Source organism: Panulirus ornatus, chromosome 8, assembly GCF_036320965.1.
Source record: "Panulirus ornatus isolate Po-2019 chromosome 8, ASM3632096v1, whole genome shotgun sequence".
Taxonomy (NCBI): Eukaryota; Metazoa; Arthropoda; class Malacostraca; order Decapoda; family Palinuridae; genus Panulirus; species Panulirus ornatus.
This window is the reverse complement of record NC_092231.1, coordinates 10,490,697-10,505,696: the sequence shown is the minus strand read 5'-3', so window position 1 is coordinate 10,505,696 and position 15,000 is coordinate 10,490,697. Positions and strand designations below refer to the sequence as shown.

General features: G+C 49.0%; 1 protein-coding gene across 2 annotated transcripts in view; it reads left to right on the top strand.

The window, feature by feature from the left end:
- The window catches only part of LOC139749830 (uncharacterized), a 405,404-nt gene that overhangs the window by 239,690 nt on the left and 150,714 nt on the right, over positions 1–15,000 (top strand). The window lies entirely within an intron of this gene.

Genomic DNA, 15,000 nt, shown 5'->3' with positions numbered 1-15,000 from the left:
CACATACACACACACACACACACACACACACACACGCACTCACACACACTACACACACACACACACACACACACACACACACACACACACACACGCACTCACACACACATACACACACACACACACACACACACACACACACACACACACACACACACACACACACACACGCACTCACACACACTCACACACACACACACACACACACACACACACACACACACACACACACATGCCAGACAGGAAGATGACTTGCTCCTCCTAGCCCGCCCTCACACTCCTTTTGTAATAACATTATGAATTTTTATCATGTTCAAGTGTGGTGCTTAGTCACATCGAGTTTACGGGTGGTGAAGTCAGAAGCAGCCGTGTGTGTGGGCGGCCACCAAACCTGCTGCTTCCATAACCACGAAAAGAAATATTCAGGTTTGATATATATATATATATATATATATATATATATATATATATATATATATATATATATATATATATATTGGAAAGGATCACAATTTGTGCGTGATCAAGGTATTCCTATGAGTCCACGGGGAAATTGAAACACGATAAGTTCCCAAGTGCACTTTCGTGTAATAATCACATCATCAGGAGAGAGACGAGAGAAATATACCAGTCAGTTGATATACAACGAAGAGACGTAGCTAGGACGCCATTTGGTAAACATGCGATTGTCCAAGACAGACAACGAGCGTATTATGTGGACAAGAAGGTGAATTGTTTACGAATTTTATCCACAATAAAGTTTATCCAATTTGTATAGACTTTCACTAATGAGTTTATGATGCCTCTCAGGCATCAGTCACCAGTCTCGTCTTCATTTGACGCGTTAATGTATGTGTCGTATGTGCGTTTGACAACCACACACATGCCTCTTTTTTTTTTAAACCCTGGAGAACCTGTACTACAGAAATACAGCCATCGAGGCATAACTAAAGAATAATGATAATACGCGTCGTTAATGACGTAATTATCTACAGAATTATCATGAAGTTTAAAACTAGGGAAAGAATTATTACTACTACAGCAACGTTTTATAAAGAGAGAGAGGGGGAAAAAAAAAGAGAATTGGATGGATAGATAAACACGCAACGACGCGGCTTTAATGTTCGCTGGCTTTCTCATTGCTGGAACCTCACCGAATGTTCTGGACCTGCAAACACCTACCCAGCTTACATCACACTACGTAGGAGTACCGCCTCTAACTACACACACACACACACACACACACACACACAGTGATCAGTCTACGTAGGACTACCGCCTCTAACTACCCACACACACACACACACACACACACACACACACACACACACACACACACACACACAGTGATCAGTCTACGTAGACACACACAGTGATCAGACTACGTAGGACTACCGCTCCTAACTACACGCACACACACACACACACACACACACACACAGTGATCAGACTACGTAGGACTACCGCCTCTAACTACCCACACACACACACACACACACACACACAGTGATCAGTCTACGTAGGACTACCGCCTCTAACTACCCACACACACACACACACACACACACACACACAGTGATCAGTCTACGTAGGACTACCGCCTCTAACTACCCACACACACACACACACACACACACACACACAGTGATCAGTCTACGTAGGACTACCGCTCCTAACTACACGCACACACACACACACACACACACAGTGATCAGTCTACGTAGGACTACCGCCTCTAACTACTCACACACACACACACACACACACACACACACCCACAGTGATCAGTCTACGTAGGACTACCGCCTCTAACTACCCACACACACACACACACACACACACACACACACACACACACACAGTGATCAGTCTACGTAGGAATACCGCCTCTAACTACACACACACACACACACACACACACACACACACACACAGTGATCATACTGTCTTTGAGCGCTATGGTAGTGAAGCCGTGGGTAACGATGGCGTGGTATTTAAGGATGAGAACAAGTCATTAAATACGGAACGATCGTTTCATAACATGTTCCAGAGATCGAGAACAGTACTGGGTACTTTCTTTACTTGGTATAAACTCGTTTAACCCTAAGAAATAAGGAGAGAGAGAGAGAGAGAGAGAGAGAGAGAGAGAGAGAGAGAGAGAGAGAGAGAGAGAGAGAGAGAGAGAGAGAGAGACAACATTAAATGCCAGACGTCAACATTTGCTTTGAGGTCGTCGTTAATTCACGACTTTGTATCTATTTTTTATTTATTTATGCACACCATTGACTATGTGAAAATTACGGACCTGAGTTTTCGAATCTGTTTCACCCCCCCAAAAAAAATTAAAAAAAAAATGTTTTGCACATTATCATACTGGAAAAACATATCTACACTGAAATGTATACCGCTTGTATCTGTCGTGTGCATATGTATATATTTATTTCCCGTTGGTATGTATTACATGGGATTTGAAACTGAGTGAACATTCAAAGATATATTTACATACGGGTATGGTCGTGGGTGGCTAGGGTTCCACATCCCCTGGGGTGGCTGGGGTTCCACATCCCTGGGGTGGCTGGGGTTCCACATCCCTGGGGTGGCTGGGGCTCCACATCCCTGGGGTGGCTGGGGTTCCACATCCCCTGGGGTGGCTGGGGCTCCACATCCCTGGGGTGGCTGGGGTTCCACATCCCTGGGGTGGCTGGGGCTCCACATCCCTGGGGTGGCTGGGGCTCCACATCCCCTGGGGTGGCTGGGGCTCCACATCCCTGGGGTGGCTGGGGCTCCACATCCCTGGGGTGGCTGGGGCTCCACATCCCTGGGGTGGCTGGGGCTCCACATCCCTGGGGTGGCTGGGGCTCCACATCCCTGGGGTGGCTGGGGCTCCACATCCCTGGGGTGGCTAGGCTTCCACATCCCTGGGGTGGCTGGGGCTCCACATCCCTGGGGCGGCTGGGGCTCCACATCCCTGGGGTGGCTGGGGCTCCACATCCCTGGGGCGGCTGGGGTTCCACATCCCTGGGGTGGCTGGGGCTCCACATCCCTGGGGTGGCTGGGGCTCCACATCCCTGGGGTGGCTGGGGCTCCACATCCCTGGGGTGGCTGGGGCTCCACATCCCTGGGGTGGCTAGGCTTCCACATCCCTGGGGTGGCTGGGGCTCCACATCCCTGGGGTGGCTGGGGTTCCACATCCCCTGGGGTGGCTGGGGCTCCACATCCCTGGGGCTCCACATCCCTGGGGCTCCACATCCCTGGGGCTCCACATCCCTGGGGTGGCTGAGGCTCCACATCCCTGGGATGACATGCACTACATTCTGGTCTTCAGTAGTGCCTCAACCAGGACTCTTACTGCCTCACAGTGGCTCCTCAGTGCCTCAGCCTGGCCCTTGAGTGCCTCACCCTGGCCCTTGAGTGCCTCACCCTAGCCCTTGAGTGCCTAATTCTGGACTCTCAGTGCCTCACCCCGGCCCCTCAGTACCTCACGCTAGCCCTTCAGTACCTCACCCTGGCCCCTCAGTGCCTCACCTCGGCCCTTCAGTGCCTCGGCCCTTGGTCGGGCCCGGGCCGGCGCTGGCCTTATCGTGGCCACACATCGGCCTGTGGACGGCTGCCAGCGCCGTGTCTCCGCGATTCGAATTTTGCAGCCGTATTTCATGGCTGCTTAACTTTATGACGGTGTAACTTAGGAATATGACCAGAAGAGGCCAATTAACAGACCCCACCACCGCCACCAACCTTCCCACATCCCCTACCTTCCTCCTACCTCCTTCCTTCCTACTTCCCCTCACCCCCTCCCTTTTTCTTTTTCCTCTCACTCATCCCCCTCCTCCTTCTCCTCCTCCTCCTCCTCCTCCTCCTCCTCCTCCTCCTCCTCCTCCTCCTCCTCCTCCTCCTCGTCCTCCTCCTCCTCTTCCTCTCTACATGCGTCCCCCACCCTCACACACTGCATCAGCGACACTCCCATAGGCTCCATTTCCTGTTGTCTTTCTCCTTTAATGTCTCTCTCTCTCTCTCTCTCTCTCTCTCTCTCTCTCTCTCTCTCTCTCTCTCTCTCTCTCTCTCTGCCCCCCCCCTCTTCCCCCTCCTCCTTTTCCCTTTATCGTGTCCTGCCCCTCTATCTTTCCCTCACCCTTATCATCGCGATGTGCTGGTGTTGGGCCAAGGTCCACGGATGCTGTCGCTCACGGTGGCGACACCGTGTGTGTGTGTGTGTGTGTGTGTGTGTGTGTGTGTAGAGGGCCAGGTGTTGCAGATGCGTTGGGGGAGGAAGAGGGGGAGGCGGGGGGCGCCGCTGCCTTTCCTCCCCCGTACCTCCACCCTCAGCTGGCTCTCACAAGCCACCTGAGGGAGGGGGAGACAGTGCCACTGCCAATCTCTTGGGGGCGCGCGTCTGTCACCCTCGTGCATGATGGGGAGCCACGGTACGCCGTGTCCATCCGCCGGCCACCTGGCCTGAATTCTCCTGACGGAGGCTTGGGAAAATGGGGGAAGGGCGGCGCGGCGCTCATTTCGAAGCGAGCGAGCGCGCAGAGCCCCCTTTACAGAGAGAGCCTTCTCTCTCTCTCTCTCTCTCTCTCTCTCTCTCTCTCTCTCTCTCTCTCTCTCTCTCTCTCTCTCTCTCTCCCCAGGTCATAGTAATTCACACCAGTTGGTTGGCAGATAAATACTACGACTTATGACACCCCCCCTTTATTTCCATGGGGGATTGGGGGGTGGATGAGATAAATCCCCCCCCCCCTCGTAACCTCATTGTGCCAACAGTGCCATTGTCTACCCCCACACACCCCCACCCCCTTCCCCAAGCGAATGGCTAAGGAGCCAACCAGCGAAGTTCTGGGAGAGAGAGAGAGAGAGAGAGAGAGAGAGAGAGAGAGAGAGAGAGAGAGAGAGAGAGAGAGAGAGAGAGAGCCACAATGATGTGAAGTTCTCCCCCAGAGCAGCAGCAGGAGCAGCAGTAGTGGCTCTGGTTACACGGACAAGTGATTAATGTTGACCCCAAATGACAGGTCGTTACACCCCGAGTCATTCACACGTCACGAGCGAAGGTCTCAGAGAAGGAGGAGATGGGAAGGGAAGACTCAGGGTGGGAGGAGGAGGAGAGTTAAACCCTGGACTCATTAAGCCATATTGTGGGTAAACGACGAGTGAGAGTCGCCGGAGGAGGGAGGCGGAGGAGGAGGCGGAGGGAGGGACATCTGTCAGTGATAAATGTCAGGGTGAGGGAGAGGGAGGTCTTGGTTGTAGCCCAGCTGGTGTTCGGCGTCCTCCTCCTCTTCCTCCTCCTCCTTTTCCTGTTCTTCCTCCTCCTCCTCCTCATTTTTTTTCTCCTCCTCCTCCTCATTCTCTTTCTTCTCCTCCTCCTCCTCCTCCTCGTCCAACAGCTGCCCAACCAAAATATATTTTCCTATTACACACACACACACACACACACACACACACACACACACACACACACACACACACACACACACACACTTGTCCTCCACACCTGTCCCTCCCGACATCTGTTATCCTTATCCAGACTGACTTTAATACCAGCCTGCACACCTGTGTGTCTCTCTCTGTGTACACCTGCTCATCATCATCGTTGAACACCTGTTACACATGCAAACGACCCTCTCTTGCCACATGTCTTTCCCCCACACATCTGCCCTCCACACGAGTCCCTCATCCACCCACACATCCCCTCCCACGCCTACACTGCGTCGTCAGCAGCCGCTCACCCCACGCGCAAACCCCCACACAAAGACACCCCACAACACTTTCCTCCACACACCCCCACACCACCACCTCCATACATACACACCCCACAACACCCCCCCCCACACACAAACACCACAACACTTCCACACACACACACACCCGACATCATCAACCCCCCCCCCCCCCAACGCACCCCACAACACCACCCCCACACACGTCCCTCACACACCCCAACACAGAACCCCTACAAACCCCACCACAAACCCTCCACAACACCCCTCCTCTCCTGCCACCGGAGGTTCTGTGGCCTCCAGAGTGTGACGTGGACCGGAGACGCGACACCCATGTGATGGCATGGTACCCGTCTCCTCCTTGACACCGAGCACGTCTGTGACACTGACAAGGAGATCACTTCCTGACACTAGGCCATCACACTTGACACTTAAGTAAGGACTGACGCCTGGTGAGGGCTGACACCAGGTGAGGGCTGACACCAGGTGAGGGCTGACACTGGGTAAAAGCTGACCCTTGAGCAAGAGCTGGCTGGCAATGTTGTTGTCACTCCTGAGACTGGGAGATGATTCTCTCTCTCTCTCTCTCTCTCTCTCTCTCTCTCTCTCTCTCTCTCTCTCTCTCTCTCTCTCTCTCTCTCTCTCCTGATATACTGCCTGTATAGTACTCACTGCCCTGTACTACAAACTGCCCATTTTAACTGTAGAGACGTGAACGGCCGGACCCCCGGACGCTTCACATACCCTGGTTCAGTCCATTAACAGCACGTTCGCCCCATTACACCACATCATTCCAATTTGCTCTCACCCGTGCACGCCTGTCACCCTCTTGCGAGTTCAGGCTTCGATCGCTCAAAATCTTTTCACTTTACCCTTCCATCTCCAAACTGATCTCCCCGTTTTCCTTGTTCCCTCCACCTCTGACACATATATCCTCTTTGGCAATCTTTCCTCACTCATTCTCTCCATGTGTCCAAACCATTTCTACACACCGTCTTCAGCTCTCTCAACCACACTCTTTTTATTACCACACATCTCTCTTACCCTTTCATTACTTACTCGATCAAGCCACCTCACGCCACCTATTGTCCTCAAACATTACGTAAGTTTCCAACACATCCACCCTCCTCCGTACAACCATATCTGTAGCCCATGCCTTGCATCCACATGATATTGCTGGGAACAACACTCCTTCAAATATACCCATTTTTGCCCTCCCATATAACGTTCTCTCTTTTCACACATTTTGCATCGCTCCCAGAACCTCCGCCCCCTTCCCCACCCTATGACTCACTTCCTCCAAGTTTTCTCTCTTCAGAATCACATCCCAACTAACGTGTCCCTAAACCCTACTAAACTTGATAACCTTAGATAAATGTACAGACAGATAACCTTGAATATATATATATATATATATATATATATATATATATATTTTTTTTTTTTTTTCATACTATTCGCCATTTCCCGCGTCAGCGAGGTAGCGTTAAGAACAGAGGACTGGGCCTTTGAGGGAATATCCTCACCTGGCCCCCTTCTCTGTTCCTTCTTTTGGAAAATTAAAAAAAACGAGAGGGAAGGATTTCCAGCCACCCGCTCCCTCCCCTTTTAGTCGCCTTCTACGACATGCAGGGAATACGTGGGAAGTATTCTTTCTCCCCTATCCCCAGGGATAATATATATATATATATATATATATATATATATATATATATATATATATATATATATATATATTTTTTTTTTTTTTTTTTTTTTTTTTTTTTGCTTTGTCGCTGTCTCCCGCGTTTGCGAGGTAGCGCAAGGAAACAGACGAAAGAAATGGCCCAACCCACCCCCATACACATGTATATACATACACGTCCACACACGCAAATATACATACCTACACAGCTTTCCATGTGTGTGTGTGTGTGTATGTGTGTGTGTGTGTGTGTGTGTGTGTGTGTGCGTGTATGTGTGTGTGTGTGTGTGTGTGTGTTTCTCCTGCATTTGAATTAACAAAATGTTTTTTACTATGTTTACGAGTGTTTATTGAGATAAACAAAACAAAAAAAAAAGGCCACAGACCGTCGCTCTATTTATGTTCACACCTGACTCGGGGGGGGGGGGGGGGGGGTGCTTGTTGTTCATGGGTAAATAAGCTCTCTGAGTGGCCCCAGGGGGCGGGGCGGGGCGGGGCCAAGGACGCAGGAAGACACAGAAGCTGGACGTTAATACTGGGAGAAATTGTTATTTTTTTTTTTCCATAAGCCTTGCCACGTTCGTAGTGGGCAGTATACAATTTATATTAACGAAATATATTTTAAAAAGATAAATCGCTTTGAGAATTTTCCCTTTTTTTTTTCTTTAAGGAAAACTTTTTTTTTTCAGAAAAAATAAAGTTTTTACATGATTGTACTGTTTTCAAAGGCGAGTCTGTAAATTTAAATGCCCTTTGTATTTATTAAATCTTTTTTTTTTCCCTACGAAAGAAAAAGAGAAGCAGAGATATTACTGCCATGATGTAGATCCAAAGTGATTCAATTCTAAAGTTGTATCAGAAAATGAATCCGAATGTCTTTAACATTTCATGAATGGCATCCCAACTCTCCCTTCAACTCCCCCGTACGTCCATTGTAACGAGGATGATCACATAGGTCGAGTTGAGAGACCTTACAAGGGAGACTACTATAAACCTCTAGATTTACTAGAAAGGTTCCTTACCCTGCTTACGTAACAGCGTAGGAGATTTAAGTAACAACGTAAGAGATTTAAGTAACAACATAGGAGATTTAAGTAACAGCGCACGAGATTTAAGTAACAGCGCACGAGATTTAAGTAATAGCGCACGAGATTTAAGCACTAACAGCATACGAGATTTAAGTAACAGCGCACGAGACTTAAGTAACAGCGCACGAGATTTAAGTAACAGCGTACGAGATTTAAGTAACAGCGCACGAGATTCAAGTAACAGCTCATGAGACTTGAGTACCAGCGAGCGAGATTTTAAAGTCCGACCAGCCTACGAGATTCGACCAGAGACTCGACCAGCGCCGTACTATTTAAAAAAAGTAAGAGCACGCGAGAGAGAGAAATACCAGCAAGTGAGAGGGAACCTTACGAAGCTTCACATGTTTACCTTACATAAGGGATCCCTTGGATGGGTGGGGGGTGTAAGGTGAATTTTTTTTTTTTTTTACTCCCCTCTGGTATACCCTGTCATCATCTCCATGCCTATAGCTTTGCTTCCTCGCGTGCTGATGGAGAGGTGATGGAGGTCTGTGTGACGAGTTGGGAGATCTGGGGGTCAAGAATGGGGTCGCCTAACATCATTATAAGGGAGAGGGTTATGTGGCAGCAGCTCCAAGGACGAAATAAAAGTGGTTCGTGAGGTATGAGGTTCGTGAGGTATGGGGTTCGTGAGGTATGGGGTTCGTGAGGTATGGGGTTCGTGAGGTATGGGGTTCGTGAGGTATGAGGTTCGTGAGGTATGAGGTTCGTGAGGTATGTGGTTGTTGTTGTGTGTGTGTGTGTGTGTGTGTGTGTGTATGCCATTTGTGAGGGACTTGGTGGCTGCGTCTGCACCATCTGTGGGAGAGAGAGAGAGAGAGAGAGAGAGAGAGAGAGAGAGAGAGAGAGAGAGAGAGAGAGAGAGAGGCAGGTGGCAATATGAGTGTTTACCATATGTGAGACACTGGTGAATGTGTCTTCACCATCTGTGTGAGAGAGAGAGAGAGAGAGCCAGGTGGCAATGTGAGTGTGTACCATCTGTGAGAGACTATTGGCTGTGTTTATACCACGTGAGAGAGAGAGAGAGAGAGAGAGAGAGAGAGAGAGAGAGAGAGAGAGAGAGAGAGAGAGAGAGTGGTCGTGTGTGTGTGTGTGTGTGTGTCTGCACAATCTGTTGGGGGAGAGGCAGCTGGCAGTAGTGGATGTAGCTACAATGGGCCGAGGAGGAGAGGAGAGGAGAGTGTGTGTGAGAGGAGGAGGAGAGGGTGTGTGTGTGTGAGAGGGGTTGGGAGAATAACTCGGCATCTAATTGCGCTGTCACATGTAATAATGACTTGTGTTCGCCCCCACCTGCCACTGTGTTGTCTACTCGTCCTTGACTCTCTCTCTCTCACTCCACCCCTGTCGAAGCCCCAGCCATCGTCATTGCCACCACCAGCAAGCTCCTCCTCCTCCTCCTCCTCCTCCCTTCTGCGTCGCCTTCAGCAGCAACGTCGTCGCCTCGAACCCAGCAGGGCCACGGGTCAACGCAGGGGATCACTGTGCTGGGTATTTCAACTTCCGGATATCAACGTTTCAAGTGCGAACTGACACCAACGTTCAAACGTTTGGTTTGAACCTCCGTAGCGCGACGATGTGGCACTTGGGTTGGGGGGGCGGGGGCACGATGGCGTGACCTTTGACGTTGACCCTGTAGTGACCGTCGTATCGTCAGGTCAACGGTAGCAACGGTAACAGGAAAAAAACAGTCGTCACCACCTGTTAAGACGAGGACAGGAGCAGCAAGTCATAACCTGGGCTACAACCACAACTACAACAACCTGTGGTATTCTTGGCCTACCACCACTACCACAACACCACCAGCGCTACAACCCACTACCACCCTCCGACACACTGTGCCTAACCCTTACAACACCACTCTACCTCACCAACCATCTCCCCACTGCCACACTACCACTGTCACCACCACTACCACACTACCACCCCACTCTACCTCCCTACCACCACTGCCACCTCGCTCTACCTACCTACCACCACCATCACTACCACCCCACTCTACCTACTTAACTACCTAACTACCTACCTACCCACCACCCCATTCTACCTACCTACCTACCACTACCACCCCACTCTACCTACCTACCTACCACCCCACTCTACCTACCTACCACCACTACCACCCCATTCTACCTACCACAATCACCAGGGGACGACCATCTGTCCTCCCCGGCAGCCAGTCAGGTTGGCCAGATTGTCACAGTATTTTGGTCACTCCACTCAAGATGCTATATCTGTCTGGGTGAGGCGCTGGCCACTCTCCTTGGCCGGCCCAAGGACCAGTACTCTCTTGGAGAAGCTTGGGTTGCGACCCCAGCTAGGATAGTTTACCGACGAGGCTGTGTTGGTTAACAGAGTCACAACCCTGCTGGGCTAGCCTTCTGACGAGGCTGTGTTGGTTAACAGAGTCACAACTCGGCTGGGCTAGGGGCTGAGTTGGTTAACAGAGTCACAACCCTGCTGGGCTAGCCCCCTGACGAGGCTGTGTTGGTTAACAGAGTCACAGCCCTGCTGGGCTAGCCCTCTGACGAGGCTGTGTTGGTTAACAGAGTCACAACCTGCTGGGCTAGGGGCTGAGTTGGTTAACAGAGTCACAACCCTGCTGGGCTAGCCCTCTGACGAGGCTGTGTTGGGGTTAACAGGGCCACGAGACCCTGCTAGGCTAGCCTTCTGACGAGGCTGTGTTGGTTAACAGAGTCACTACCCCGCTGGGCTAGCCTTCTGACGAGGCTGTGTTGGTTAACAGAGTCACAACTCGGCTGGGCTAGGGGCTGAGTTGGTTAACAGAGTCACAACCCTGCTGGGCTAGCCCCTCTGACGAGGCTGTGTTAACAGAGTCACAACCCCGCTGGGCTAGCCTTCTGACGAGGCTGTGTTGGGGTTAACAAGGCCACGAGACCCTGCTAGGCTAGCCCTCTGACGAGGCTGTGTTGGGGTTAACAGGGCCACGAGACCCTGCTAGGCTGGCCTTCTGACGAGGCTGTGTTGGGGTTAACAGGGCCACGAGACCCTGCTAGGCTAGCCCTCTGACGAGGCTCTGTTGGGGTTAACAGGGCCACGAGACCCTGCTAGGCTAGCCTTCTGACGAGGCTGTGTTGGGGTTAACAGGGCCACGAGACCCTGCTACGTTAGACTGTATTGGGAACGAAACAGACTATGACCTCGGGGTCACTGCGGTCTGGTTTTTCTTCGTTGATCTAACACTGTTGAGTCTAGGGATACGACCCTTGTGTTCAGGGGGTCGTACCGTCTTGCTCAGGGGTCGCACCGCCTTATTCAGGGGCTCCTACCGTCGTACTCAGGGATCCTACAGTCGAACACGTGGGGTCGTACCGTCATGCTTGAGCTGGGAGAGCTGATTGATGTATCATAACCAATCATATGGGTTTGCAGACTGGAAAATATATCAAAGGAACGTTGGCATCAGCATTGAACCCAGTGTGTGTGTGTATATACAGAGAGAGAGAGAGAGAGAGAGAGAGAGAGAGAGAGAGAGAGAGAGAGAGAGAGAGAGAGAGAGAGAGAGAGTTGAGGGATTCAGATGAATGTATGTGCATTATCTATCCATTAGGGACTTCTTTATTCATTTATTTATTTACATTTTTTTTTCTCAGATGTGTCTTGTGTATAGACAGATCACTTCAGAGAGAGTATGAGTGAAGGACACACATCTAAAGGGGTGTTAGGTGGAGGCTTGTATACAGTGTACAGTGGGGTAGAACTACATCGACGTAGATTGTGGGAGGAAAGTGGGTGAGTTATAGAACATAAGATCGTGGGGTGGGGGTGTTTTTTTTGGGGGGGAGAGGGGTGTTATAGACAGTCCTCGGTGTCGTATAGTGTTTGGGGAAACTCATTACGAAACGTTAGAAGCAGGTGACGTATCTATTCTGTACATTTGTCCAATCTCCGTGGTCGTGTATATATATATATGCTAATGGTAAACACATCACAAGTTTGTTATGTCGCTGTGTTCTGACTACATTAAGGAAGACGGTGGGAGGTTTGGATTAGCATTGTAGATGAACTCTGAAAAAGAAAAACGAGAGAAAAAAATATAACAGCCATTTGAGTAGAGTTGTGTGCCTGAGTGATTAACGTTTTCAACAGAACTTGGTGATGATACTAACATTTTTCTGTTTATGCTTTTTGATATATACAGAGAGGGAAACTCGAGTAAATAACTTGAGGAGTTGGAAGAGGATGAAATGCTGATCCATAGAGGAGATTATGAGAGAGAGAGAGAGAGAGAGAGAGAGAGAGAGAGGATTGGGGAAAGTGAGTGAGAGGCAAAGTAGCCAAGCGATGCAGAGTGTGGACCTTGATGAGGTGGGTGTGGGTGTTGAAGTGTGGTGATGGTGCTGGGTCCCAGCTACGGTACTGGCCCGACCCTTGAGCCTGTACAGTGGTTCAGACCCTTGGGCACAATGTTGTTGGCTTGTTGTGCTCAGTAGTCGTACCGTGGTGCTCAGTAGTCGTACCGCGGTGCTCAGTAGTCGTACCGCGGTGCTCAGTGGTCGTAACGTCGCTCGCAAGGTGTTTTGACAGCGGTTCCTTTGTTTCTACCGTCTCTGAAATACGATTCGCTGAAGCTGCCTCTCTCTCTCTCTCTCTCTCTCTCTCTCTCTCTCTCTCTCTCTCTCTCTCTCTCTCTCTCTCTCATGAGTATGACTTCTTTTTATCTTCTTTCCTTCCTTATTTATTCATGTGTTTCTAATGTAATTAGATAAAATTTCTTTTGTAGCTTCGCTACATCTCATCGTCTTTCCCTTGAAGACAAGTTATCGCCAGGAGCAACCGATCAAGGGGCTCATTCCCACACCCCTCACTCACTGGTTGCCACGTATGATGCACTGAAACCATTCACTTCACCTCACCCGTCCCCCATATACCACATAGCATCCGTTCTTTTTATCCAACACCCGCCTCTTACCCTCCAAAAAAATGTTAAGGCTTTCATGCCTCAAAAGCCTTATTTACTCCATCCTTCCATTTCCCGTCACGTCCGCCGCTTTGGAAATATAAATCCTCTTTGTCAGTCTCTCATCGCTCATCCTCTCCATATGCCCGAACCCTTACAACTTACCCTGACCGGCCCTCTCGATCAGACTTAACATCATTACCACATCTCTCTCTGTCACAGTCATTTCTTTCACAGTCCTCTAATATACACCCTACATCCTTCGTAGTCACACGCACTGCCGTACTCCCAAGTAATGAAAAAGAAGAATCTTTACTGCATTCATAAGCTTTCTACTTACACCATATCTTCATAGCACGAGTATTAACGCTTTCTTACGTTAGTCTTCAGTTCCATCAACTCCACGTACAAGTCCCTCTCTTTCTTTAGAGTCATTCTCACACATTGTTCCGCTCAGTCACCTGGTCCACGCTTCCCTTATTTCTTCTTGAACCATGCTGTTCTTCCAAGATCAACTGCTTCGTGCATGACACTAATCTTGCGGTCAACGCCTCACCGGTTGCTCTCGACGGACAAATGTACATTCAATTTCTTCTCCCTGTTTGCCTTAACACTGCCTCTGCCAGTCGTCATGCAGGCACCTCACCTTGTGACACAAAACCTTGTTGAAAAGCTTGACGAACTGGAGGCAGCTGTCATATCTTTTCTTTCGAAAGCTCATTGCAATCTCATCCACTCCCCTTTTTCACCGTATTTATTATTATTTTTTTTTCACACTCGCATTGGCCATGACTTCCTCGCTTCACATCCCAATTTGTTCTAGACTCTCGCATCTGCCTCTCTGTCATCTGACACATTCAGCAGTCTCAGAATACTCACTCCATCATGCATGCCCTCCTCTTTGCCTGACACCATTCCCGAAACCGCTTTCCTCACGGTCGGGTCGCCCCCAATCTGTACTCTTGAATTCACTTTAGTCATCTTTGGAGATATTTCATATTTTCCTCAGAAGTCTTCGACATTTTATTTCCACCTCTTTTGCACCCTTATTCAACTGTCGCACCTTTCTAAGATTTTTTTGCTGCTTTTTCTTGTACTCCTCCTAATCACACGCATTCCTTCCTTGTAAACACCAACCATACACTTCCCTTGTCTGTTCCACTGGAAGTATCTTGTCCTCATTCCACCACTCGCTACCCTTTCTCATACGTTCCACACACTTCATCCGCTCATTTAAGTACTACATCCTTGTATATACCTGCTATAACTCCTCTAGTTTCATTCACTCTAACCTTATGCCACTTCATTTTTCATCTCTAGTCATAACTCTGAACAACAAGCCACATTATTATTATTATTATCATTATTGTTATTGTTATTATTATTATTATTATTATTATTATTATTATTATTATTATTATTATTATCATCATCATTATTATTATTATTATCATTATTATCAGTCATTATTATTATTATTATTATTATTATTATTATTATTATTATTATTATTATCATTATTATCATCATTATTATTATTAAAAACTGTATATTTTGTTCCATGTTCCGTTCGTATGTCAGATTTTCTGTCTAGTC